Source organism: Corvus hawaiiensis, chromosome 1 (assembly GCF_020740725.1).
Source record: "Corvus hawaiiensis isolate bCorHaw1 chromosome 1, bCorHaw1.pri.cur, whole genome shotgun sequence".
Lineage (NCBI taxonomy): Eukaryota > Metazoa > Chordata > Aves > Passeriformes > Corvidae > Corvus > Corvus hawaiiensis.
This window is the reverse complement of record NC_063213.1, coordinates 86,283,826-86,311,221: the sequence shown is the minus strand read 5'-3', so window position 1 is coordinate 86,311,221 and position 27,396 is coordinate 86,283,826. Positions and strand designations below refer to the sequence as shown.

The 27,396-nt window shown below is 42.0% G+C and overlaps 1 protein-coding gene across 2 annotated transcripts in view; it reads left to right on the top strand.

Moving 5' to 3' along the window:
* Positions 1 to 27,396, top strand: part of GRB10 (growth factor receptor bound protein 10) — a 144,842-nt gene that overhangs the window by 1,125 nt on the left and 116,321 nt on the right. The gene's annotated exons all lie outside the window — the stretch shown is intronic.

Genomic DNA, 27,396 nt, shown 5'->3' with positions numbered 1-27,396 from the left:
CTGGGGGAAGTGCGGGGCTTCTCCTGCCGCAGCTCCCCGCCGGGGAGAGCCGCGCACGCATGGCTCTCATTGTATAACTGTGGTACTGCAAACCGGGGCTGAAACCGTGGCATCTTTATAAGAACAGTTTGCAGTTAATTGGTTTGGCAGATGAACTCCTGCACAATCCTCTTGCCCGCTTCTGTTGCTTAAGTGCCAGCGCCCCCTCCCACCCGTTTCCCCCTTTTCCCCGCTTTCCTTTGAAGCGTCACATAACTCTGTATTGCCAGCAGGATGGAAAGTGCTGATTCAGCAGCCAGGAGCCCCACTCCATCTGAAGTGGTGGTCTGCCTGAAATACTCCCATTTGTTGAAATGGGAACATGTGTTGCTGGTATGTCAAAGCAGCATTGATCAGGTTTTCTAAAACAGACCCAAAGAAGGTGGTTTGCTTTTCCCTTCACTAAGGCAGAATGAATTTGGGTTTGGGGTGAAGCAAGAGAGGGCAGGATAGAAGGGATGTGAGCGTCTGCCACCTTAAGTTGTGCTTCTAAGGGACAGCTGAAATTGTTTTGCCTTGTAAAGGTGCTTATGTGTTTTAACGGAGATGTTGCGGGATGCGTAGCAAGGATGCATTAATACTCCAGCTCCATCTATTCCTGTGTTTTGAGGCTAGTAGTTGTACTTACAGCTCTAGAAAAGGTACAGAGAAGGGCAACAAGGCTAATCCTGGGATTAAAGGGAGTGAGTTATGAGGACAGGTTAAAAAAAACCACCACAAACACATGGAGATTAGAACACCTGCTTGGAAAAGGGGAAATACGCTTGAAACTTTAAATGAGAGCTCTGACTGTGCTTGACGATTGTTTTGGGGCTGAGGCAGGGTGCAGGAGGTAAGCAGGATGCTCTTCCCATGCTGTTAGTCTTCCTGCAGGGCTTAACCTCTCAGTGCAGCATAAGAAGGAGAGCTACTCCAGAGCCATATTCCTCTGGCTACCTTTGTACGGGTATATGTTAATATCAGAGCTGCTTGGGTTTTCTTTCTCCAACACCGGACTCTTGTTAGAATCCTGCACAGTGTAGAGCAAACAGCAGAGCCTGAAGAGTGCTCTTTGGTAGCCTTACTGCGAACAGTAAACGGATAGAGCAGCAGACCCTGATGCTTGCCTCCGGTGATCATTTTACCATGTTAGTCTGATCTATTTTCTTCACGTGGAGGTTATTTGTTTTTAAAGTAGGTCTTGTTTGCCCTGGCTACATATTAAAGATCTTGTGGTGCTTCCATGGTTTTCCTTTGTTTTGTTAATCAAACTATCCTCTCTCCTAACACTGTGTGAGTTGGCTTTTATCCTCACATACAGCCACACCTGGATTTCAGTAGCTCATTCCTGTGTTTTTTACTACGTAGTCCAAAAGTATTGCCTAAATGCAAAATGGATCTCTGCATCTCAGTTCTGCTGAAGTGTATAGTGTGCACTCTGTGAATAAAACAAGTGTTTGCAGCCCTCTGTCTTGCGAGAGCTTAAATGACTCCAGCAAGAATTGTCACAAAGATTTTTTAGAAATCTTTGGTCATGTTCTCATCTGTGCTTTGGATGTAAATGGGCAAAAAGTATCTGGATCTTTCTGGCAAAGGTATCCTTCCAAGGCAGGGAGTTCCCAGCTGGCAGAGGAGAGGCATAGCTGGGTCATGCACTGCTTCTGCCAGCAGCACCAGAGTGTTGCGCTGGGAATTTATTTTCTGACAGCCCCAAACTAGCAGATGTCCCTCTAGACTATGAGGCACTGTCAGCTTCCCTGGGCGTGCGTAGCAGTGGCAGCAGGCAAACTGAGGGGTTCCCGGGTAGTGTCACTCTGGGTGGGAACCTGCTGTCGCTCCCTTTTGCTATGCCTCTCTACGTGTGGTTAGGGAGGTGACCGTGCTATATGAGGCCAGATTTCTAGGTATAACTTCTGCTTAGACCAGCTCAGATCTGTCTTGGGAAGTGTGTGTGTATGTTTGTGTGTGAAATGCACTCAGGTGCTTCTTCAGACCACTGAAATGGGGGGTGGGGGAGTAGCTGGAGGGGCACCTTTTGATGTCCAGTGGTATGCATTTTTAGGATGCATTTAAGTATTTGCTCAATTAAAAATTCCACTGGTTGCAGAAAACACTGTGGTGAAACCCACTACTATTTTCTGCTGGCCTTTTTATTCTAAACCTCTGTGTGAACTTTATTAATGGGGTCAGGGGAAAAGCTTTTCTTCGCTTTAAGCCAACATTTTTGTCCAAACTAAGACTAAGGAAGCCTGCTTTTCTTTGGATTTATCTCAGCTATGAGAACGTTGATGCCAGTTCATAGTGCAGTGTTTCTTAAGTGTGCCCACCTGGCCCAGTGTTTTCACAAACAAGGAAGATAACTCCTGAGACCTCTGCCTCTGTCAGGCTTGCATGCAGCTTGCCAACTGGCTTGGCTACAGTGTGATTGCATAAGCCTCCTTCTGTAGGAAAGCAGGCTAAGAAGTTGGGATTGTTTTTCTTGGAAACTGGACCTGCTCCTGGCCATGTCCAAAATACACCAGTTGCAACTGTTCACCCAGGGAAATCTAGGAATGGAGATCCTTTACCAAAAAGTTGAAACCCCACAATCTTTTTTAGGAATTACAAGGAACGAGGTTACCAAGGAACCCTTTATTGTCATTGAGCTTTATTTACAGGTCTGCTGTCCTTGCACTGCCTGCTGGTCAGGAGAGCATGTTGCAGTCTAAACTTGGATGTGGCAAAGTAGTCTTGATTCCCTTTTTCTCCCAAACCAGTGGTTGTTTTGAAACATAATGTTATGAAGTAAACAGATGTCACCTCACTGACTTCTCTTTCTTTATACATGTTGAACTGTGCACTTCTGAACTAGTGCTGTGCCAGGTCTTTCCTATTCTCATGCCATCTGTTGAATTGGACAGCAGTTCTCCCTTTAGCTCAATATGGCTCCTCTGTCTCATTGTGGATTTGGAGAGTACTATCCTAGAAAGCCAGATTCCACTATGGGTGCATCATTAAAGAAAACTGTTGATCAGTATGAGGCATCCTGTCTACAAACAGTCTCTTAATGTCTTCAGTGATGAAACAACCGAAATAGCCTGACTTTATAAGATTTGGTTGGATGTATTTGACATTCCCTTTTCTTACATGCTTTATTTCCCTGGATACCATCTTGTCAGCAGGTACCTGGTGTAGAGAGACAGACACTACATTTTTCGTACAGGTACATTCATCTGAAAATGGTGGTGTTTATGGTTTCTAGCAGCTTTTGGACTTCAGATGTACATAGGAGCACTGAATCAGTGCCAAGGTATCCTGAAACTCTTTAAAAAAAGAGATTCACATTCACACTAATATGCATCCATTGACTGAAAACTTCTTTCCCTCCTTGCCTTCCTAGGGTCCTTCATAAGTCGTAGATGGACCAGTTCATGCAGAGCAGATGGACATGGGTCTCAGGACTCAAGGCATTGCAAGTTCATCCCCTGCTTTAGAGTAGTGCCCTTGTGAACAGTTCTGTTTTTCCTGGTCTCTGTAACAGAAAAGACCAGAGATTTCTGATTGATGGTGAGGAGTCACTCACAAAAGTAGGAGATTTTGAGCGCTGGGTGAGTCACCTTCTGTTAGAAGGTGGCAACAGCTTTATGGCTGCTGCTTGGGTTTTTACAGGCAAGCAACCTGTAGTGGCATTGACCAGAGACTCAGGTGTAGATTGAACAAAAGATATAGTCAGGACGAATTAAGGATGTGTTCTTCGAAGCCCAACACTAATGCTCGTTTACAAGTCAAGAGAGCTTTTAATGAAATCTGCTAATTGCATCCCAGTTAGTTAACCCATGGGGAATGCAGATTACCACTCCTGAATGGGTGCAGCAAAAGCTGTCTGTCATGAAGATCAGTTGTTTTAAAGTGGATGATCTTTTTAGCAGAGTAGGACACCTTCTTCAGTATCATGGATTATACAACATGTAAGTACTGCTGTAAATTAGTGTGAGGGACCTTCTTCCTGAATCCTTTCAGAAATCTTTGGTAAGTTGTTATATCCCTGGGTATCAAATGATAACTTTGGAGAGAGTAAAATGGTTGAGGAAAATGTGTAGTTCTCTGACATATGATATGAAGTAAAATTACAGGTTATATCAAGCTTGTAGATTGCCAAACTAGATCTAGAATAATCTAGGTGCATGGCATGAAAGTCTACCTGATTGACACTGAGAGAGGTGAAATGTGTCTTTCCTGGAAATCTTTGCAGCTTTCAAGACTGCTGTCTTTGAGTTTATGCTGTTTCAGGTATGATGGGATAAGGCATATTTGCTGGAATAGTTTGACCTGTTGGAGAAAGGATCAGCAGTGAGAAACTCCCCCTTTACCACATGATGATGGAACAGACTGTTTATTCTTCCCTTAAGTAATAACTGGGGAGAGGGTGAGTGGGGTTGCAAGTCTTAATTATACTGTGCAGTGTATTTATGAAAAAGCTTTGGGACGATGGGGATAGTCACAGTCCTTGGATGTGGAGGTGGTGAGTGCCCCAGACAAACTTACTGGGAGCACCACTACCATCTCTGCATTCTCTTCTTGTGCGCAGATGCTGTAGAATATTTGGGAAAGAAATACGGTGCCTTATTTCTGTTGTATTCTTTTGCTGGACTCCAGGGGAAGACTGCAAGAGGTTTTCCCATTATCTTACCCTCCTGCTGTTGAGCTGTCATCCTTAGGCCGACAGCAACAAGTTGAGCAGCTATGTTTATCTTAGTGCTCAACAATTGCATTAATGATTGCAATATTAACCATTGGACGGTTTTGTTGCTCTAGCTGTAATATTCAAACAATGCATTTCTTAGTGAGTCTGTTTTAGCTTTTTTGGAGGCCAAACCCAAGGACCATGGGGACGTTCCAAAAAAGACAGTTTTGCACAGACAGGGCATGATGAATGGGGTAATTGTAAACATATGTTTGGTTAAACCACAAGCAAATCAACCTCTCATTCTTCCCAGCCTCCATCAATGCCAGCTTCTACTAGCTCACAACAGGACAAAAATAGGAAATTACTTTCCTGGCAGACAAACCATAGAGGAAATACCATACCATCCTGTTGGAATAAGCCTATAGCCCAGTAGGAAGGAGCTCTCCTGCTGAGCAGGAGTGGGGATTTCTACATTTGTTCACACAGTAAACATCGGAGTGTGGTCCTTGCACTCCCTTGATGCTCTTGCTGCAGAATTTTGTGTCAGCAGAGAAATCTGAGAAACTGAGCGTCCGCAATCAAGCTGAGCCTATGGTTGCTGAAGGCAGCTAAGAAAGGGTGGATAATACTCCACGAGACCAGTATCATTCTTCCATTATGCATCCCTGGTGAGAAAATCAATAAGCAGGAAGAATCTGTAAGTCTGTAGACTCTTTTCATGGTAGAGATTAGCATGTGATGAACACTTAGAAACTTCTTTCAGTGCTCAGCGTCCAAATTCTGCTTTATTGATGACTTGATTGAGTGGCTATAGCTCTGTCCAAACTTACGTTGTTAGTTTGTAGCATGAACTAAGTTTTCATGAGTTACTTTTTTTACTTTGCTTGACTTTATTTCTAGGTCATCTTCAGGTGTTAATTTAAATTTTGAAACTATGAGGAAGGGAATCCGTAAAATGTCACTCAGATCTTTCACTGCTGATGTTGCTGTTAGTGAATGATCTGTGGTTCTGTGATTCTGATTTGACACTTAAATGTAGTTTTGGTCGGGGAGTTGCAACTGGGCTCTGTGTGCATGCTTCATATATTTGTAGATATCAAAACTAACTGGCAGCAAGGATTTGAATCCTTTACTAGAGAAAAAACTGCTAGAAAAATTTTCCCAGATAGTGATTCTAATGGAGGATAGTAGGACAAGAAAGTTGTATATTAGAAAGGATTAGAGCAGGAGTTTTCAAGTCTGAAATAAAAATGGGGTGGTGATTTTATTTTTTTCCTCCCTGCTTTCTTCTTTTCTTCTTTTCCGTGATGTTCATCTCTGTCAAACTACTAGGTATGGATTCAGATAGGAGAATGTTCTCTCTCCTTAAATGGGAATTGAGAGAGGGGGTGAGAAGGACTGGGGGAAGGTAAAATCTGTAGGTTGGTCTTGCTTAGTGTACTGTTAAAGCTCTGAGCATCCTTGGAAAGGAATGAGGAGCTTTTATTATATCAAAGCACAAGTGTGGAATTAAACTTCAAGGAGTTGGAAAAGCTAAAAATTCAGAAGGCACAAGACAGAAATATCACAAGCTTTCTTAAAAGGCCTGCTTCCCCTTCTGGCTCGAATGTATTAAAGTCCATTTAGGAGAATGTTAAGGGAGAAATATGTATTGCAAGGCTATCGATTCTTTCTGAATTAATGTCTTGTGGGGGATCATTCTTTGTTCTAATAGCTACTCCTGCTGACATCACCCGAGATGTCAGGGGATTATGTCAGAATTCAAGCCTTGATATTGTGCAGAACAATGGCTCAAGTGCTGGCAGATGCTTTCTTGATGGCTCAGGTTGCTTTTGTTTATCCTGTCCATCTCTAACTGTGATGTTCCAGTTACTGTACATGGTCACAGCAAGAGATGTAGTAAACAATATCCAAGAGAAGCGTATCTGTGCAGCATGATTGTGAGGACAAAATGCTTCTTGCCTCTGCATCTTATGCTAGAGGCAGATTTGCCATAATCTACATGCAGAACGCATGCATTTTTAACACTTTATGAAAAAGCTCACCAGCTGTAACATTGTCATCTTTTGTTTTGTTCTGTTATTTGTTGTATTATTTTGTTTGTCATTCCAGGAATTCTGAAGTCCGAAAAGTTGAGGCCAAAAGGGGGTGGGTTTTGTGGTGGAGGCTTTTTTTCCCCCTGGTCTGTTGGTTGGTTTGTTGTTGTTTGTTGGTTTGCTTTTTTTCCCTCCCTGGCTGTTGGGCACCTAGTTTTAGTTTTTAAATGATGATTATAATGAAGGCCCTTGTGGTTTAACCTGCCAGGCAGCTAAGTGCTGCACAGTTGTTCACTCACTTTCCTCCACATCACTGGGACAGTGAGGAGAATTGGAAAGAAGGCAAAACTAGTGGCTTGAGATAAAGACAGTGTAGTAGAACAGAAAAGGAAGGTAAAATAATAACTAAAAAAGAGTATACAAGCAAGTGGTAAACAGTGTAATTGCTCAGCACCTGCTGATTGATGCCCACCCGGTCTCCAAGCAACAGGCCACTGCCTCCCAGCCAACTCTCCCCAGTTTTTTTGTTCAGCATGATGCCATATAGTATGGAATATTCCTTTGGCCAGTTTGGGTCAGCTGTCCCGGCTGTATCCCTTCCCAGCCTGTTGTTCACCCCAAGCCTCCTCACTGGTGGGGTGAGAAGCTGAAGAGCTGTTGACTTGGTGCGAGCACTGCACAGCAATGACTACAACATCAGTGTGTTATCAGTATTATTCTCATCCTAAATCCAAAACACAGTGCTGTACCAGCTTCTAGAAAGAAAATAATTGCACCTCAGTTGAAACCAGGACAACCCTGTGAGGGGAAAGCAATCAAAATAGCCCTTTACGATGCTCTAGAAATGACTAGACTGGAATGTCACAGTCTATACTGACTTTCATGAACTGATTCTTTTGATGCACTTTACTGGTAGGCTATTATAACATTACACATAGTCATCACATTTAGCAGTTGAAAGGGTTTCCAAGAGGCATTGGGTTTACTTTCCAAAAGGCTTCAGGAGAACTGAGCAGTGGGACTGAGATGAGCTGTAGGAGTGGAGAGCAAATGCTGTTCAAGTTGCTGACATCTCTAATGTGTACTCAGACTTATTTCACATTCGGCATGCATTTTTTTGTTCTAGAGCTGATGCTAAAAAAGGTCAGGAAAAATCTCTGTGGAGCTCCTTGCTAGCAGAGGTGGATTACACTGTTAACACACGGGAAGCCAGAGGAGCATTGCAAAGGCTGCTGCAGCTGCTGCAGTTTAAGTGTGTGGTAACAGTTGTAACACCTGGTTGAGTTGTTGGAAAACTTTCCTCCTCAGTGGTCTTTGAAAAACAGTATTGATACCAGCCTTCAGTAGAAGAATGGCATTGCAAGATGTCTTGCTAATCTTAACCTTAACTAATTTTGGTAAATGTGTAATTTGTCTTCATTTACTTGTTAATGGTTCAACTCTTCTTCCCAGGAGCAGAAGTAGTTCTCACAGGTGTTTGGAAAATGGATTATTTTAAAAAATTCAGTGAAAGAGTTCTGTGCTGTAACAGCCTGACTTCGTTTTGCATGTGTTCATCTCTGAGAACTTCTTGGGTCCCTCATGTCCAACAGTCCAGCTCTTCCTTAACAAGATTTATTCCCCAGGGGTCTCATTTAAGTTCATGTGAGCTAAGGTGACATATCTGTGGGTGATGTGAAGTTGCCTTCCAGCTCAATTTGACAGTGCTCAACTGTGGTAGAGTTTCAGGGAGACAGCACACCTGCAGCTGTCAGAGAGGCAGATCACTTTTACCTCTTTGAGTGTTGAAATACTAATTTTTTGTGTGTGTCTACAATTTGAAGAGGTGAAGAAACTTCTCCCCTAGAAGAGAGGCAGATCTTCATTTCTCAAGGGATGTGGGCCATGTTAAGAGCTCACTGTTACCAAAAGATGATGATGTTTTTGTTGGAGTGTTTGGGTGTCTTACCTTGGGCCAGCTTGGTGGTTTGCTACGTGTGTGCATGGCTGACACTCTAACCGGGTAGAAAAGCTATACTGTGTACTTGTTTTTCCTGAGGTTGGTTTTCTTCTGGGTTAAAGGATAGGATCAGTTCTTGGAAGCATGTGGTGGGGCAGCTGAGGTGAGGTGCCCTTCCAGGGAAAGGAAGAGGAACAAGAAAGAGAAGAATAGGTCCCATCTCTTTTCAGTGGCAGCAAACTGCTGGGCCAGCTTGGCAACCCAGCAAATTTTTTTTTTTTCTTTGTGCATTTCAACAGATCTTATGGTGCTACACAAGCAAGCAAGCTAAAGACTAGACCTGGCTTTGTAGAGGGTTTCCAGAGCCTGCTTGTGTTTGCAAGCTTTACCTGTTGAAGGGAGTTTTCTGCAATGTGTGGGGGTTAACCTTGTGTTTGATCTCTTTGCTGCCCTGGAATGTGGATGAAAGCGATGTTCGCCTTAATTTAACTTATTTTTTTGATAAAATGGACCTGTGTTGCTGGGCTGTTTTCTTAAAATGAATATGAAATATGTCAGTGCTAGGTGGGGTTTTTTATTGAGCAACTCAGCTGTAACAAAAATGTTACTATTGCTGTTGTACGTTTAAAGAAGATAAAAATATCACCTTCACAGTTTCAGAAGATTATGTAAGGTATGTGTAGCTGTATCTTATTATATGATCGTCATAAAACAGAGCAACTGAGGAAGTAACTGGTAATAAATCCATCATTATTCATATTACGAGAAATAGCAAGCATAATAGCTGTTCAAACACCAGAGATTTGGTTGACTTGCTCTGAAACGCAGTGGTAAAACATACTTGTTTCAGACCAGTTACCAGCTGAAATGTTTTTTTTTCCTGGAATGTCTCATCTGTTCCCAGTCTCAGAATCCTAGAACTGCCTGTGAGCTGGTTTAGCCGTTCTGCTCTGATCAAGAAGGATTTCTGTAGCCAAAGTCAAATAAAGGCATTTGAGGTGAGTGCTCTGGAGTCTGATAGGAAGTGGTCTTGATGGCTGTGGGGCAGATCTTGCCCGTGAACTCCTGTGACTCTTGAGGGGCTGCCTTAGAGCTGCAATTTCTCATCCCTGCTAAGGCTGGCCTGCTTTAGCCTGAAAAAAAACCAACCAACCAACCAATAACCCTGCAGACTGAAAACCAAAATAAGTTCTTCAGTAATTATTATTCTTGTCTGTGGTAAATGTGGAATGATTTTGGGAGCAAGGTGACATGTCATGGATTTTCTTCATTTTACCAGAGTTTGGGAAGGCCTGGAGTTCAGGTTCTTGGGTTCAGGATTGCACAGCAGTGGCTGGGGTTTCTCTTCAGAAACATTTCTGAGTAGTGTTTTCCATAATTTTAGCACAAAAATGATTGAGTTTTGACTAGCTTAGTCTTTCTGGCTGGATACCAATTCCATTATATTGTGGACTCTTAGATGGATGGAGGAAGGGATCTTTTCTCAGCCTTTATTACAGGGGCTTGCCTCATCTAGAAACAGTTTCTGTCTCTTGCAAGGTCATTTGGAGAATGACAAAATGTGTATTAAATGTTCTCCCCATGCCCTGTGTTTTACTTTGAGCATTCTCTATCAGCTGCTGAATGAACTTCAGGTTTTATAACAAATGCTACTCATAATGCTTCAGTTGCTTTGCGTAGCTGTGTTAGATTTTGGGGCTGTTGAGGTGAAGGAAGTAATGAACGAGCAGTAATTTCATGGGCACACTAATGTGGTTGCATACAAATAGCAAGTTTGTTCCTCTTCTCAGGATATCTGGCCAACTTGTATGCTTTCCTTCAGCCATGTCACATCTGTACTGACTTTGGCAGTGGTTCAGAGAAGACTCATCCAGCCAGAGAAGCATTCATGGGATGAGTACTTTTTAAAATTAATTGTTTTATTTATTTTTTTTTAAAGTGTGTGGGGACTGAAGCTTTCTTCCTGTGTGCAACTGCGGCTTGTCTAAAGTCAGTGTTTGACTACAGATCAAGCGGTGTGGTCAGAGTGAATTTTTGCCTAAACCTGTGTTAGAGCCATAAATTGTTGCGTTGTGTGGGCAATGATCTTCCAGTACCTGGTCTTAGTCACCTCTTCCTGCCAATATCCTCTACTTCTGCAGCTGTAACTGTGAAACCAAGCAAGGAAGTGTGTGTATTGTGTGAGGAGCTCAAGAACTCTTTAAATTCTGACTTACCATTTTGAAAGCCTGGAGGTTTCTGAGGTGGAACACATATATGTATAGCCCTTGTTTGGTTTCTGAGAGAGGTGTATCTCCTCTGCAGTTCAATGCATGCTACATCCAACACTTCTTTGCAATCCCTGAGACGTTAGGATGAAGCGTTTCAGCAACGTGGTGTATGCAGGGCTGGTTTGTGTTGAAGTTCTGAGTGGGGCTGGGGGCTGCTGGGCTTGGTGGTAGTGTGGAAGCTTTGCAGGGCTGTGGCTGTGTGTGGAGCTGAGAGGCTTGGAGCAGGGAGCTTCGGGTTAAGTCTTTGTATGGTCTTCTGGGATCCTTTTAAAAGTAGTGCTGTAACGGGGTAACTCAGGATACCTGATACCTTAGCCTCAAGTGAGGTCCCCAGAAAACCAAGGGACTGCAAGGTTTTAATAAAAGTGATTTTCACCCAAGGTGCTGTCTCTGAAATCCATTAGCAGTTTAAAATTAACCAAATATTCTGGGTAGCTTAAATTAATTTTTATGACTTTCTGCCACTTTTATTAGATGAGTCTCTTTACAACCTTGTTGCTTTAAGTGCAGCCTGGATCGTGAATGTTTTATTTAATCAATGGAGATGATTTTGTAGCATGGCAGTAATCTTCCTAAAGATTTGCCTGGTCAATGAAGAAGTAACAGCATTTGTAAAAACTAAAGCAGAGTAGCTTTATCCTGAAGTAGCTGTATCCTAACACTGACCTAACCTATAAAGCTTTGAATTATCATGTCATCTTCCACTGGGAAACACCACAAGATCTCCTGCCCTTTTGCATCCTGTAAGAAAGAATCGAGCCATCTCATTATTAGGGAGGAAAAGCTGAATACAGACTAGAGATGTAAAATTTATCTAAGAATATAAATGAAGGCCAACTAAAAATGGTTGGATCTTTTTTTTATTGTGATACATACCAAAAAAGAAATATTAGAAACCATTTCAGTCTGGTTTTCAGCATTTGATTAACAGTTTGTAAGTGACCTCTCTGCTCATATGTGTGTTTTGTAGCATTGGGAGGGGAGAGGGAAAGCTGCCTTAAAAGGAGAGAGTTTAGGAGCCATGCTGAGAACCTAGAAGAGGAGGCACAAAGAAGGGCAGTATTGATACAACTCAACTTTTTCATCCTCTTGATCTTTTGGAGTTTCCCTTCTCATAGTGCATCCACTTCTTAGCAGTGTGAGAGGAGAAGGAATCAAATTGACTTCCACAGTCATATGTGTCTTTCTAGTGTGATATGGAGAAAAGGCAAAGTAGGCTGCACCCCCACCCTCCTCTGGTGAAGATGATGTGATGGGTGGGGGAATGTCTTAACTCACAGCATGGCTAAATCATGGCTCTGAAAAAGATTACTGATATGATTGTCTTTTTGGAGTAATGCTAACACTTTCTTGGAGCTGCTGTGAGGCATCTGTATGAGAGAAGCCTGCAGGTTTTGGTGGATGTGTTTTGCCTGTGTGATGGTTGTATCACTCTGTTTGCTCCCACGTCCCAGCTCGTGGAAGTTAAATTCTCTCAGAGATGATGGCGTCTCCAAAGGTGGAGGAAGTGTTAGGAAAAAAATGGGGAGAGAAGGAGTATTTATACCACAGTGCATAGTAAACATCCTGCTTGTGATACAGGTAGCTAAGTCATGTCTAAAACTTGGCCTGGCTTCTGTCCTGGTCTAAACCACAAGTGTTACTTTTGAGTGGATGTTTATGTGCTGGGTGTCTTGTGGCCTGGTGGCCGTTTGGACAGCCAGGGATTCCAGGGATAACCACATGGTGAGGCACCTGAGCAAAAGTGCTTCTGCTGAATGCAAACAGTGGCACAGTGGAACTCCATGAAATGGCAGTGTGTGCTTACCTTTCTTGACTTAAAGTGTTTACACCGATTGATTTTATTTTTTAAAATAATTTTATTTTTCCTTCTTCTATTTTCCAGCCCTGTCACTCTTTAGGAGTGACTTGTGCTTTGCCTTTGTGGACTGTCAGCCTCATGCTCCAAGATCCCAGTATCTGCAGTTGTAAATGTGCAAAGTGGAGAGCAGAGGGTCATTCCTGATGGAGAGGGATGGGCACTGCCACTAATCCTGTAAATCCACAGTGGGTCCCTCCCATGCACAGAAACCTGATCTTAACTCCTACATCTTCCTTTGCTGTGATATTTACATATAATTCCTTCTTCTTAAAACGAGAGGGAGTTGGATCTAGTCAGATTTGAGGAAAACTGCATGAGCTAGCCTTATGAATATTTATCTCTGCATCAGCATCTTACTCAGGGATACTCAAGAAAAGATGACAAATGACTGTCTTTTTGACATGCACAGTATAAAGCAAATGCAATTTCAAAGCCTCCCTTAAGCCTCTGTGGCATGCTTAAATATCTTCCAGTTGCATGGTTAAAGGCTGAAATAGGTCTTGTACCCAGGAGTGCTGGATTTGGGAGATTTGTGAAATGCCTATCCCCAGCTACTTCCATTGATGCAAATGGTGGAGGTCGAAGTGGTGTATGTGGAGAGGGGCTGGAGAGAGAAAATTGGCTGAATAAGATGATAGTGCTTGCAGTTATGTCTAATCAGAGTTCATTTCCTGTAGATATTCCCAGAGGTTTTGCATAGTGAGAACAAATGCAAATGCAGTTTGGAATACACTGGTGCTCACGGTCCATGAGCTAAAAAAAAAAAAATTGAAGGGATTGAGGTTTTGTTGGTTACCCTTGCCACCCCCAAACTTCCAGATATGCTTGCTACTGAGTAAGTGTTAGTGCCAAGCTGCAGAGTGATAGGATTGCATCTTTCAGTACTGACTGAGTTAGCTGTCCTGGGGTAGCCATGTATAGATTATTATCTTCCACCCTCTTCTGCAAGAAGAAATTTCTCTGTTCCATGTATTCTTCAAAAACCTGATGGGCAGTGGAACCATAAGATTTTGATCCACAGCTTGTAGATTGAGGCTAAGCATTAAAAAATGCACATAGACATTACAGTCAAAGTGGTGTTTCTGCTATTTGTCCTCCAGAATAAGACTGAACAGTAAAATTCGTAGGGCTTGAGGGTATGGCCCACGTGCCTCTCTCCTGTCAGGTTCTGGTTTGTTTGTAGTGTTAGGACATAGCTGGATCCGTGTATCAACAGAGGCAAGTGCCTGTGTTAGACTTTAAAAGATACTTTAACACCTAAGGTTTTAACTTGGTTGGGATTTTCTTTTTTTTCTTTTTTTTTTGGGTCATTTGAGCCCTGAAGGTTACAGTGGGTATGCAGCTTGTTGGTATTCTCATTTTGGGTACTGTGCTTTGAAGAAAGAGAGGAGACAATGAGTCTGTTAAGCTTATTTTTCTTGTAGCACAGTGCTGGATCTGGAGAGGAGACTTTACACAGGTCAACTAGTCAAGGAAAAGCTGGAGTTGTAGGTGTGTTTCTGACGGCAGCTTGGTGGCAGCGGTTGGGAAAACTGCTTATTCCTCACAGATCTTGGCTGTCGACTCTCTGGGGTTTTTTTGCCCCTTTATCAGTTTTGACTTGGTGCTTCTCTTTTATCTTTTCCCTATGCCCTCACTCCACCCAGTACAGTAATGTTTTCCTAAATCTTTGCTTTTTAAAACCTTTCTGTTTCTTCTCAAAGTTGTGGGCATGGAGAACATAGTATTCCCTCTTTTCTTTGCAGCATGCTTTCATAGATTTGAAAGATTTCATCATGACCCTTACTTTTGCTTCTTTTGGCTGAGCTCCAGTTAATTCTGTTTTTTCTTTTTTCCTCTCAGATGTCATGTTTTTCTAATTCTGTGATGTTCCTATTGCTTTTGCTTGGATTCTTTCCAGTTGATCTTTTCCGAAATTTGCTGAAGATCGGGTGCAGCTTTGTGCTGGAAGCTTTATCAGCCACAAGTAGAGCAGAACTGTTGCTTCATGATTCTCACATATGTTCCTCTATACATTCCTCTATGGTATTTGCCTCTTTCTCAACAAAGAATTTTCTAGTTTCTAAAACTTGCTTTGAATTAAGTCTTCCAGCAAGCTGACTGCTTAAAGTTAGCAGCTTCCCCAAGTTTAATGAGTGTCATTTTCTCCTTCATTATCTAGATCATTAGAGTTAGAATAGTGTGGGACCAGGGCAGATCTCTGCAAAGGTTATTCAGTATGTCAGGCTATTTTGTGAGTATTTCAGGTTTTTTTGACGTTCCAAGCAGATACAAGTCAGTGCAGTTGCCCAGTCACTTTCAAATCTGCCATAAGATGACTGTTTGCATTGATAACAGTATGACAAAGTTTTCTTGTCTTTTGGTAAGAATGCAGTTTGAATCTTTTGATGTGGTTTCACTAATGTCAAGATTCAGATTCAGTGTCTGCTGCTTCTGTGTTCCTAAAATACATTATTCTGACGTAGCAGGATGTTGAGTTGGTTTGACTTGGCTTATACATGAACAACCAGTTTTTGTTGAGTTTAATCTTCTATTTTCTTTTTGGCCCTAGAAATGGGTTTAATGGCAAACGTGTGAATTAAGCAACAAGTATCATTCTTAATGTTTTTCTTTCCACTCCTTTCCCCTCCCACTTCTGTAGGAAATCACTGTTTGCCATTCTCCAGCCTCTGCTACCTTCTCAATCCACTATGAACTTTCAAAAATGACTGCTAATGATGTGAAGCATTAAAAAAACAAAATCCAAACTGTTCAATTCATTACTGAGTTTCATGAAAACCAGCTAATTTGAGAGAAAGCTGATTCATCTCTTTATTTTTTCTTCTCTCTCCTATCATCACTAGTAATAGTTTGAGTTTGTTGTTGTTGGGGGCTTTTTCTTGTTGTGGTTCTTTTGTTTTTTAGTGGGTTTTTTTTTGGTTGGTTGGTTTTTGTGGGTTTTTTGGTGTTTTTTTCTTTTGTTTTGGGTCTTTTTTTGAGGTTTTTTTTTTTTTTTTTTTTTGGGGGGGGTTTTTTGTTTTGGTTTTTGTTTTGGTCTTGTTACCTGTAGCTTTTTTGAGAAGGTGTTGAGTTAGCTGACCTTTCCCTTAATTATTATTTTATTGCTGTGGAATTGCAGAATGAGTTTTTGATCTGTCTTGTTTCACTTTCACTTATTTTGATATTGCAATAATTGTCTGCAGGCTGTTGCTCTTTTAGTGGAGTGCAGATGGATGGACTTTGCTTGACCTCTCTACCTAACGAGGCAGACAGACTAACTGTTGCTTGCTTTTTGTCTTGTGTGGGCAACCGTAAAACTTAAATATCTTGGGTCTGAGGATTAACTAAAATCTGGAGATGAGAGAGAATGAACACTCAGTGGCAGAAGGCTCTCTTCAAATACAAAGCAAATTCTTTCATCCAGAATGAATATACTGAAATGGTTAAAGGGCAAATGCCAACAGGCTGAATTTTTGCCTCAGCTTTTTTGTCAGACTTGGGTTTGAGAACAACATTTAGTTTGTGCTCCTGGTCAGCCCAGCCGTAATTCAGAAGCCATGAAACGTTTTATATATGTTGCTTCTGCTACTGTCTGAGATTAGAATAATTGAAAATAGAAAGTACTGAAATATACTGATGAACCCAAAATGACTAGATAATGATATGATAAACTACAGGCTTAGTCTTGTGTCACCACCAGATCTAGAAGCGTGTTGGATAAGGGGATGTTGACAGAGTGGAGAGAGTGAACAATGCTAATGCTGTTCACAAAATAAGAACCCTTCTGAAAAGGAACGTACAGTTTCAAGAACAGATGGTCTAGTGGTAATAGAGACTAACAAATTTTTGTTGGCTGGCAGCCGTCTTTCAGGTTAGGATTTTGTCTTTAAAGCTCTTTCATAGAGTTGACTTCCTTGCTGCAAAGTACTTGATAAAAGGACAGAGTAAATTCCTCCTGGGAACTTGTTCTTCCTGGTCTAACAAAAACGAGATTACAGTGGAAACACAAGGTGAGGGACAGTCAGCTCACGGTGACAGGTAGGCTTTGTTGAAGCAGCCTATGGATATTTTGGATTTTGTTCTGCTCCCTGCACTTCAGAATTAGCATGCTGCAGGACGGTTGTCACCCCTGTGATGGAAGGTGGGAAGACTGACTTGGGAGCATGCACAGGTCTTGCTTTGATCAATTTCTTCTGCAGAAGAAGCATATTGTTTGTGAGACAGAGCTTACATAATCCTCCTTCTGTGGTGTGTGTAAACATATTTAACACAGGCCTTTTGTTTCTTGACTAGTTTAAATTTAATAGTGTATGTGCAGTGTGGAAGGGGACAGAAGAGGGGTGAGTTAGAATGCATTTTGGATTTATCCTCTCCTCCAGTAGCCCAGAACTTGTATGGACTCAAACCAAGCAAAATGGAGATTTAATAATCCCATTCTTATCTTCTATCTGTGCCCTAAAAGCAAACTGACTGTCTCTAACTAATCAGTGGTATTGCAATCCTCAGTCTTCCTTTGCTGGGTTTATTCTCTTGTTGCATAGTAGCTGGGAGAAAGGCTTTAAATGCAGAATTAGCATATAAGCCTGTGCCATTTTTGGCTGGCTGTTAATGTTTAAAGTCTTTAAAGTTGCCCACTAAAGACAAGGCAGAAGAACAAACGTCGTCCTGGGTATGTGGCATGTGTGTTCTTGTTTAATATCGGAATTTGTGGTATGGCCAGGGATGCTTGCCAGCTTTGGCAGTACAGGGCACAGTTCAGACACTTAAGTACTGTACTAAAAATAACAGGACTATTTTAGACTGGGACCCAATTAGGGAGAGAATAACTTGTTGCTCTGCAATCAGTAATCTGAAGTAGCAGGCAGGCTGCAATGCGCACGTAAACTTGGCTGTTTTGCTTGTGGAGTTGCCAGTTTTGACACTGCTTCCTCGCTGTTTTCCTTAGATGCTTTTCCAGAGGTTAAAAAAACCCTCAAAAAACCCCCAAATACCCTTCCTCTTAAGGCAGACTTTATGTGCTTTAGTTCACATTTTGATATTGCAGTGTTTAATAGCATTACAGCTCCTAATCTGCCAGTGTTGGTGTGTGAAATTCCTAGAAGGCAGGGAGCGGGAGGTGAGGAGCGGTGCTCTCCCTGACACAGCGAGTGAGCTTCACTCTGCCCCACAGAAGGGCAGCAAGGGTGAATCTGGGCAGTCAAGGAGCAGAGGGGCTCTTTGAACACAGTTGCTTTTCCCTTGGTTTGCCTCCTGGGAATGGAGAAGCAGGGAGTATGGTTCCCGAAATTTGTTGCTGCTGCTACTTAGTTTTCTGTGTCAAGAAATACAGTGAAAATGACTTGCACATTTAACCTCCTGAAACAAAGCATTACTTTACACTTCACTAGTTTCTCTCTGACGGTTTTATTTTTGGTGATGCTGCTGGCTGCCACCTTCTATTAGACCGCTTGGATTTCAGTGAAGCAAGTTAGAGGAATCTGAATTTCTCAGTGTACAGTGTGTGTGGGGCGATGGGGAAGGGACAAGCATGCTCCAGCATCCAAATCCCCTGGTCTTGGAGGGCTTTCAGGTGATTGGCTGCATCTGATCACAGTTTTCTGCCACTGCTCAGAGTGGGGTTGTGGATGAGGGAATGCTTTATGGAGCCTTACGCAAACGCTGCATTGGATAGACTTGAGCTGATGCTCGAGATGAAAGCAAAATGCACCTAAAATTTCTGTTTTTGTAGATGTCTTTCTAGCATGCTATTTTGAGAACATGAAAAAGCCAGGATCTTTCTGGTGTTGTGACTCTCATGCTGTTTTGAAAGTAGCTCTACATTTTTTTTCAAAATAAAAAGCTGATAAGAGGTGTTCAAGGCTTTTTTCAGCTGTGGTCTCTTAGCAGCTTTCAATATGGTGTTGGCCTTAAGTTGTGATTTTGGGAGGACTTAATCAGGTTTCCTTAATCATGCAGAAATCATGTACTTTAAAACCTTAGATTTCAATTTGCTCTTGTCCTGGCCTGAAATGAAAAGGAGGGGTCTTCCTAGATGCCCATTATGAAAACAGCACCTTTGTATTCAGTGCTAAAACGTATTGCATCATGGATGTAGTAGACTCCCAGGGAAACAGTGGGAGAGGCACTTTGGCAAAGCGGATCACGTTGTGTGTTGCGGAGAGCCAGCATTTAGGCATGTGCTTGTCAACTTGCGGGCTACATGTATTCTACCTTCTGCATACTGCAGCAGCCTGCAGGACTTGCTGTTTAAAGTAAATGTTACATGGAGGATGCCTAGCAACTGTAGTTTTTAGGTCTGTGCCAAATAGTTAAAGGTGCAAATCTGTTAGATTGGTGCAGTGTTTTCTGGAGGATGCAGTGTGGCAGTGCTGAGGTGGTGCTTCGGCACCGCGGTGATGTAGCTGTTCCTCCAGCTCTCCTTCACCACCATCCCCATTAGGTTAATGTCTAGTGCCCACAGTTCTCAGCCAGGAATATTAATTAAAAAAGAAAAATGTTGGTTTGAATTGCAGTTGCTTAGGTAGAAAGACTGCAAGGAGTTTTTCTCTGCTTTTAGACCCTTCTGCTTCATGGTGAGCTGTGCTGCAGTTATCTGGAGTGTGCACATCTATTACTATCATTGCTATCCCTTACGAGCTGTCTCCAGTGCTTGCCTATATTATTATTATTTTAACACCTTCATTAATCCAGTCACCCCTCGGAAAAGATTTTCATGTTTCCTATTGATTTCAGATTTTCTGAATTTTTCTTTTGAGGGGGAATGCTTATTCTCTGGGCACTTTTTCCATATCCTCTATAACTGACTTGATGTCTGCCTTCTTTTCCCTCAGCTGTCTCTTTTCTGTGCCAAATGATCCAGGACTGTTAGTTTCTGCTCTAGGAATTCCTCTTCTCTGTACTCTTTCTAATTCTGTTTTACCCTTTCAATGTCATAACAGCCCACAGTTTTCAAGAAGTGGGTGTGCCCTGGATTTAATGACTTGTCATGATTCTGCTTTGCTTGTGGCAGTTCCTTGATTCTTAATACTGTATTTCCTTGTGAGGTATTGTCTGTTTTCTTTTCCTCCCCTCCCTTTCTCCTCCAAGATGATACTTCAAACAAGACTTCAGACTCCTGACACTTACTTCAGTGGTACACACAGGCAGGGTTATTTTTCTAGCACATTGGCTTGAGTTTGTGAAAATTAAATCAGAGTTGCCCTTTTGGCTACCCATTTGCCTGTGATCATGAGATCGTTCTGCTGTGCTTTGCATGAAGCTCCAGCTCTGACTGAACACACCATACTGCTGGCAAACCTCATGTCACCTCCCTGGTTGTCACATTTGAGAGAGCTTAAGGATGTGTTGAAAAGAATGGCCACTATGGTAATTCTGAAGACTCCTTGTATGGAAAAAAGCTCCATGTTTTCCTACCATTAACTGTTATCCTTTGGCTCGATATTAAGGGAGGAACCACTCCTGCAAGGTGCAGCAGCTCAGGTCCTTTTAAGAGTCACTAGGGTTAATACTGAGTATTGTGTCTCATTTATACAGTGTCATAATAAACCTTGGGTAGATTTGAGTAATAACTTCTGCAGAAGGTGTACTGACTCTTGCTCATGCTACCTAACTGATTATTCATGTCTGTGTTACCTAGTTTTAGCTAGTTCTTTCAGAAAAGAAGTTTTTTCCTGATTTTTAAGTTCCCTGGATTTACCTTGAACTCATTTCTAAAAACTGACATAACTTAGCATCTTTCATGCTATGTCCAAGTCCCTTTAGGTATGACAGGGTATGTATAGCAATTAACAGCTTGGTAGTTTGATGTTTTCCTTTAGAAATCTTAACTGAATTCCTTCCATTGTGCAATTTATAACAACGTTTTAATGCTGCTCTTAAAATGTGATCTGAGTGGTTATTTAGTATACATGGTGCCTGGTTGGCTTCTTTATTTTGACTTTTTTTAATGAATAAATGTAGTATCTCTTAAGGAACTAAAACCAAAACAGTCCTTAACTTTTCTTTCTGTCACGAGTCCTTGAAGGTGTTTGCAGTTAAGGTGAGTTTTGACGTGAGAGGTGGGCGAAAGACTTGATTTCCTGTATGTTGCAGCAGAGCTGGTAGCTGATGCCATTTTAGTCTGGTTTTGGGTTAAATCTTGTGCACCAAGTTCACTCCAGGCATTTACTTGAAGGCAACTGTAAACATGAAATTGATCTTCACTCTCCTGAGTTCTGGGCCTCCTGCCTTAGGTTGTAGGGCATGCCTGTTACAGCATCAGTACATCCTGTGTTGCATTTCTGAACTTGTGTCCCTCCTCTGCCTTGCCTGGTCTCAAATTACTGGGACAGCAAGTTAACATCTTCGAGTACACTTGGCAGAACAAAGTCAGAGGAATGTACTTCTTGGTTAGAAAACTTAAATCTCCAAGTTCTGCAGCAAAAAGATGGATATAAAATTTCCACACCTGAGTAAGAAGTCAGGCAAGCTTCCCACTAGCAGAGGAAAAGACTTGGGAAGCTCTCATGTATCTTTTGCAATGTTTCTAGCACATAATTAAATGCTGCTTTTTTGTCCAGTCTGAGAGCTTGTTTATGAAACCTAATATTGCCCTATGAAACTCAACACTCTGCTTCTTAATACTACAGCTTTAGTGATGCTCAATGAGGTGGACGGGGTCCTTTGTGTATCAGCTGTTTCAGGCGTCGTGAAGGCTAAATGCAGCACTTCCTTAGTTGGCACTTGGAAGCTTCACCCGTTCCCGGGGAGGGGGAAGAAATGTCAGTGTCAAGGCTCAACCCTGTAGCAGATGCATCCCTCAAAAAAATAAATAAAACAGCTGAGTCATTCGTTCATTCTTTTTCTTCCATGCTGCTGGCCAATCCCAGTACCCTTGTATTTCACACTGGAGGGAGAAGGCAGACAATACTGTCTTTTATTATTCATACCCTGCAGCTCACTATCTTCTTCACAAAATACGGGCGGCGTCTGTCTGTCTCCACTTCATGGGAAAGATTAACAACAATTAAGGTCAGCAATTAAGGTTGTGAAAACCTTTGAATAACTGCAACATCTGTTCTTATACTAGAATAAATAAAATAAAGCTGGAGCTCTAATTGCCAACAGAGTACTTGCTCATATCTGTTTTGTAATTGTGGGCTTGTGAAATTCATGTTGTTAACTGGTCCCTCGATGGCCAGCATCACTGGTCAGCAGTCAGTGCAAACTGGCCCACTTTAGCCAAGAGCCACATGCTGAAAGTGAGGGTGCAGGATGAGAAGTGGGAATTGTGTGTAAAATGTGAGGCACTGTGGCAGTGGGGGTCAGATGGTTCCTGAGGTGGCTGTGGGATGTTGTCAGCCCCTTACCTTGATCCCCTAAACTTCCCAGTCCATTTCAGTGTCAAATAAAACTGTTTTTCCTAAACTGCTCTTGACTCTGACTGGTTTTACTCTTACTTTGAGACAGAATAGGGTTGTTGAGGGGAGGGTTACCATTTATCAGCTGACTGATGTTTTTTCCATAAACTCAAATTTGATGGCAAGAGAGCACCTGAGTGCTCTGAGAAGGACATTTCTAGGAGTGGTTATTTGCAGTGCTGCCTCAGTGCCTGACTTGTATCAGAAAAAAAAAATTACACATTAAAGAAAGAGAATTTTCTGAACTTCAGTTAAGACCATTCACTCACGTAATGCCATTTTGGTATAAAAGAATGTTCCTTGAATGGAACATTGAATGTCTGATAAGTGGAATTAGAGTATTCCGAGTGGAAGGTACCTATAGTTATCATTCAGTCCAACTGTCTGACCATTTCAGGGCTGACCAAAGGTCAAAGTATGTTGTTAAGGGCATTGTCCAAGGGCTTCTTAAATACTGACAGGCTTGGGACATTGACCGCCTCTCTAGGAAGCCACTTCCAGTGTTTGACTACCCTCTTGGTAGTGTTTCTGTGTATCTAGTCTGAACCTCCCCTGACTCAGCTGTGAACCATTCCCACACATCTGTCACTGGATGTCAGGGAGGAGGTTTCTGGTAGCGAATTACTTAATTTTGTCTGACTGTACGGGGTGATTTCTTAACTTGTCTGCAGAGCAAATGATCAGCAGTGTTGTACTTTCCATCCAGAGAATGAAAACTTCAGTGCTGCTCAAGTGCCAGGAGCTGGAGCCTAGTCCTTCTTGGCACATGTGGCCTCCACAGAAGGAGCTGTTTGCGTTCCGACTTGGCGCAAAAGCAGAGGGATTCTGCGCTTTCCAGTTGTCTTTTTTGGTGTGTTTAAAAGTGGATCTCATTAGAGATTTAAGTCTTAAAAGGTTTAACCTGCCTAAGACAGAGATCTGTATAAAGACTTAGGGATCTATCATCACAGTCTGGTAGAAAACCAGCCCTATCTTCCTGTCCCTTAGATCATGGGAGCAGTTCAGGTGCTTGTTTCCTGGTGTGCTTAATATTTCTCCCTCCCCATGCATTGGTAGTGGGTTTCTATAATCCTGCATTTCTTTACTTGAGCTGCAATATCTTTTCTGACCAAGTGCTGCTACTTGCTGTCATGGGAAAAGTTGTATCTGTGTCATTCCTGCGGCTTGCTTGTCCCACTGACACTGACTGGGGTGCTGCATTAGGCAATGTGTTGTTGCACTTCTGCAGGGTCAGAGTATGAGGGTATGCCTGTAGCTTAGGAGACAACACTAGGAAGTTCTGCAGCTGGGAACAGTGGCTATCATCACCTGCCACAGAGAGAAGAGCACTTCTGTATGGAGCAGCCTTCTCAAACCTGACTCTTGGGAGGCATCCAGCTTCAATGAACTTCTGTTTCTGTCTTGTGTTTTGGAGAGAAGCTTTTTGGTTTTGTATAATGAGGAGGTTGTCATTTAGTTAAATGGGAGAGTCCTCATGAAAATTGTGCTGCTCATTTTGGGCTATTGACTTATACGAGTTATTTGACTGGAAAAGATGCGTAGGCAAAGATGTTGCAGGAAACAAATGTGATAGTTTCCAAGCCATAGCGTAATTTATCTAAGACCAATAATGCCATAAAGAGGAGGCAATATCGGGCATTGGTGGCAAATTCTGTGGTACTGCTGTCCATTTGAAGGAGATGGGGAATATTACTCGCTAGTGATTGCTGAGATCTGTAAGCATCAGAGCATTAGGTGAAGGGAATTTTCTCTTTCTTCCAGTGGTAGAAAGTAGCATGAAAGCCTGTGGGAGGTATTTGTGTAAAACAGGCAGTTGTGTGAAGCCATCTCTTCATGCAGAGCTGGTTTTTAATAAAATAGAACTGCTAATTAGTGAGGCTGAAATGAAAATCGAGACTTTTCTGGTGCATCTGTCAAATTGATTGTATTAATGATGAGCAAATGCTTTTATAGATCAAAATACAAAGTAGCAAGAAACCATTTTTGAATTGTTATTTCATCAATTAACAGCAGCAATTAGAAATTCAAATTTTTGATATTCACAGAGGCTTTTGCAAGAGAGCTCATCTGCTCCTTTGATAAATGTTTTGTTTTATTACACTGCAGTGTGTTTTGAAGGGGGAGAACTTTTTGGAAGAGCAAAGTGTGAACAAAATTTCTGCCTCAAACCGCAAAAGAAATTCAGGGAAGAGAACTGAGACTTTATTTTTCATTTTTCATGAGGTTGACTGAGTTCTGCCGGGTCATCTTGCATTCTATGTTGCTGCTAAAGAATCTCTTCATCTGTTTATAGAGTTCACACTCACATGTAAGTGCGTGTGTGTAATATATGTGTATAATATATGTATTATAAAGACACACACACTGAGTGAAATTAAACCCTTAAAGCTACTGGGAGAAACTGAAGTTTTGTCAGGATTGACTTCTGCAGTACAGAGACCAAAAGTCTGGGGATAGTGCGTGACTGGTCTGGCATAATTGTCAGTCTTTTCCAGAGGTGCTAAGAGTTTGAAGTTCAGGTGCTGTACATTGGGGAGGGATTCCTCTGGCTGGTTTTGTGTCTCCAGATTATGGATGGCTACATCTGAACCAGTTTTCTAAATTCCTGTTGTTGTCAATGGAAAGAACCAGGTGCTCCAGTAGTGTGCTTCATTGAATTGTATAGGGTGCAAGTGGCTTCTTGAGCTCAGCTCAGGCAAGCCCCAGCTTTCTCTGACATCCAGATAGCTGCTGTGGAATGAGATGGACTGCACATAAGGATAGCCTGTTTCTCCTCCCTGATATGGCAGTGCAGGCGTGTACACTTCTCCTGTACACATACCACCACCAGGGGTGTGTGACTGCCTTCATATCCAGTAATAGTGTTGTGGTCAGCTCCATGCGCAGCCTGGATGTTGGTTTGCTTCTGTGGGCAAACTCCAGGCCTATAAAACGATGTTGTGTCTGGGGATACTTATGCTCTGTCCTCTCTCTCCCTCCTTTCCACTGCTGCTAGTACCAGTTGGACAACCTTGGAGGTGGGAGAATGCAGATGAGACCTGTGTGTGGGTTCCAGGCTTGGAGTGTTTTGTGGGTTAAAGCACATCGGTACACAGGGAAGGCACTACATCTGGAGCCTGCACCCTTGGAGAACAAGTGTTCCCCTTTGGTAGCTCCGGAGTCTGAAGGTTAACTAGGGATGTTCCTTGTTTAACTCATATCTAGTTAACCTTCAGTGCTGGGGATATTCAACACTTCATACCTCTGTTAAACAGCCTCATAAGGCCTGAAACAACAGATTTCCTTCATGGCACCCTGCAAGTCCAGGGAAGTAGCTCTTAATGTAGGTGGCTTGGCAAAATATTCTAGTCATTTGGCCTACTACCCAGCCTTCGATATGTAATCTTTTGGTACTGCCAAAATACCATTCTAATTAAGTTGACATAGTCTATGAAGCCTGGGTGGTATTACTTCAGTTTTCTTCCCTGTGCTTTCCAACACTGCGTTTTGAAAGGGTTGGTGGAAGCTGTGACACTTGCAACCTCACCACAGCCTTCATTAAGTTGGGATTTTGGTCACCTCGTGACCTTCAGAATCAAAGCAAGAGTATTCTCTTCCTTCGTCTCTGCAGGTACAGGTTAATAGCAATAAATAAGTGTTCAGTAATGCACATGAAACATGTGATCAGTTGGCCAGATTTCAGCTTTGTTGAACATTAGCCCTTCTACAAAATATTAACCTGTTATGTAGGTTTGTTTTCTGTTTTGTTTACACTTATTTGAAAAAGCTATGCCCTGTTTGTCCCAGGGTGGTATATTTGCAAGTAGGTCAGCATACTTGCTTTTGAGATGTCAGCTTGAAACTGTTTTTCAAGGGCTAAAAGACATAAGAGGGTAAGAAAGACTTTTGCATTGCTGATATCCTTTATTTATTTATTTATAGAAATTCTTAGCCTGTATTCAAGAATAGAGCACCAGTAACATTTTAGTTGTGTTCTGAAAGCTGGCACTGATTGCCTGCTGCTAACCATAAGCCACCCGTGGATTTGAAGCTTGTGTGTTGCATAATGCCAGGAAATGCATTTGAGATTACAAAATGGTCTCTTTGCTCTAAGAAGAGATTGCTGTGATTCGTTAGTGAGGCAGCGTTAAAGTACACGTGGGGTATCTGTGACATCAGTATCTCAAAAAGCAGGTTTTTTGCAGCTGAGCGAGCTTTGCCCTGCTTTGCTTCATTGCATGGGAGTGAATGAGTGCAGTCTCCAAACTGGGTACAGTTTTTTTATGTTCCAGTCAATCAAGGGTGTATGCATTGCTTTAATTTGTGTGTTATCCCTTGCACTTTTTTATTGTAGCCCTCTTGAAGAGACAGGACTTTCTGTTCATCTCAAGGGCCAGCACAGTATTTGTTGGAGTTGCCTCCTTGCTCTCTTTGCAACTAGCAGCAGAGTTGGTCATTGCCTGCTTGCTTGGGGTTGGTGTAGTCCTGGGCTCTCCTGGCTCTGTTATCACTTAAAAGTCATTCTGTGGTAACCCTTACCCTGCTGTGCATGAGAGTTAAAAGGGGCTTGCTTTTTTATTTTTGCTACTTGCTACTGTTACTTACTACGGTGTCTTTGTCAGAATTGTTTCAACAGTTGAATTCTTTAGAATAAATCATGTTTGGGAATAGTTACCATGAAATTATTTGGAGGGTGAATTAACATGCTGTTGATGGCTGGGGAATGCATTTCTGCTCACAGAATGTGATTTTTTTTTTTAGAGGCTGAGCAGAAAGTCTTTTTTTGAGTGTTCCAACCATACAAATGAGGTATACTGAGAATAACCTGCTGACTTAAGTGTACCTCTTATGGTATCTCAGAAAGATACCATCTCAGTGAGTAGCTTGCAGTTTGAATTGAAATGTCTAAACTTGCCTTCTAGCTTCAACCATTTATATGGGATGAGACTATTTAAATAAACCAGTGCTTATTCATGAACATAAATCATAGATAACTGTAGAAGCCTCTGTCAATTGATTTTCTTCAAAAACATGGACTTGATGTCTAAATAAAAGCTTCTGATAATCCTAGTTAATAACTCTTCCAAAAAAAAAATCTTGTACCAAGGGAACAGTGATACATGTACAATTACTGTGTTAACTATCAGTATTAAACCCTGTAAATTGTCTAAGTAAAAACCCTAATGTCTGATGTCATTGGTCCACAATAATGAAGTTTTAAATCCAGGAAAAGAATTTTAACCCACCTGA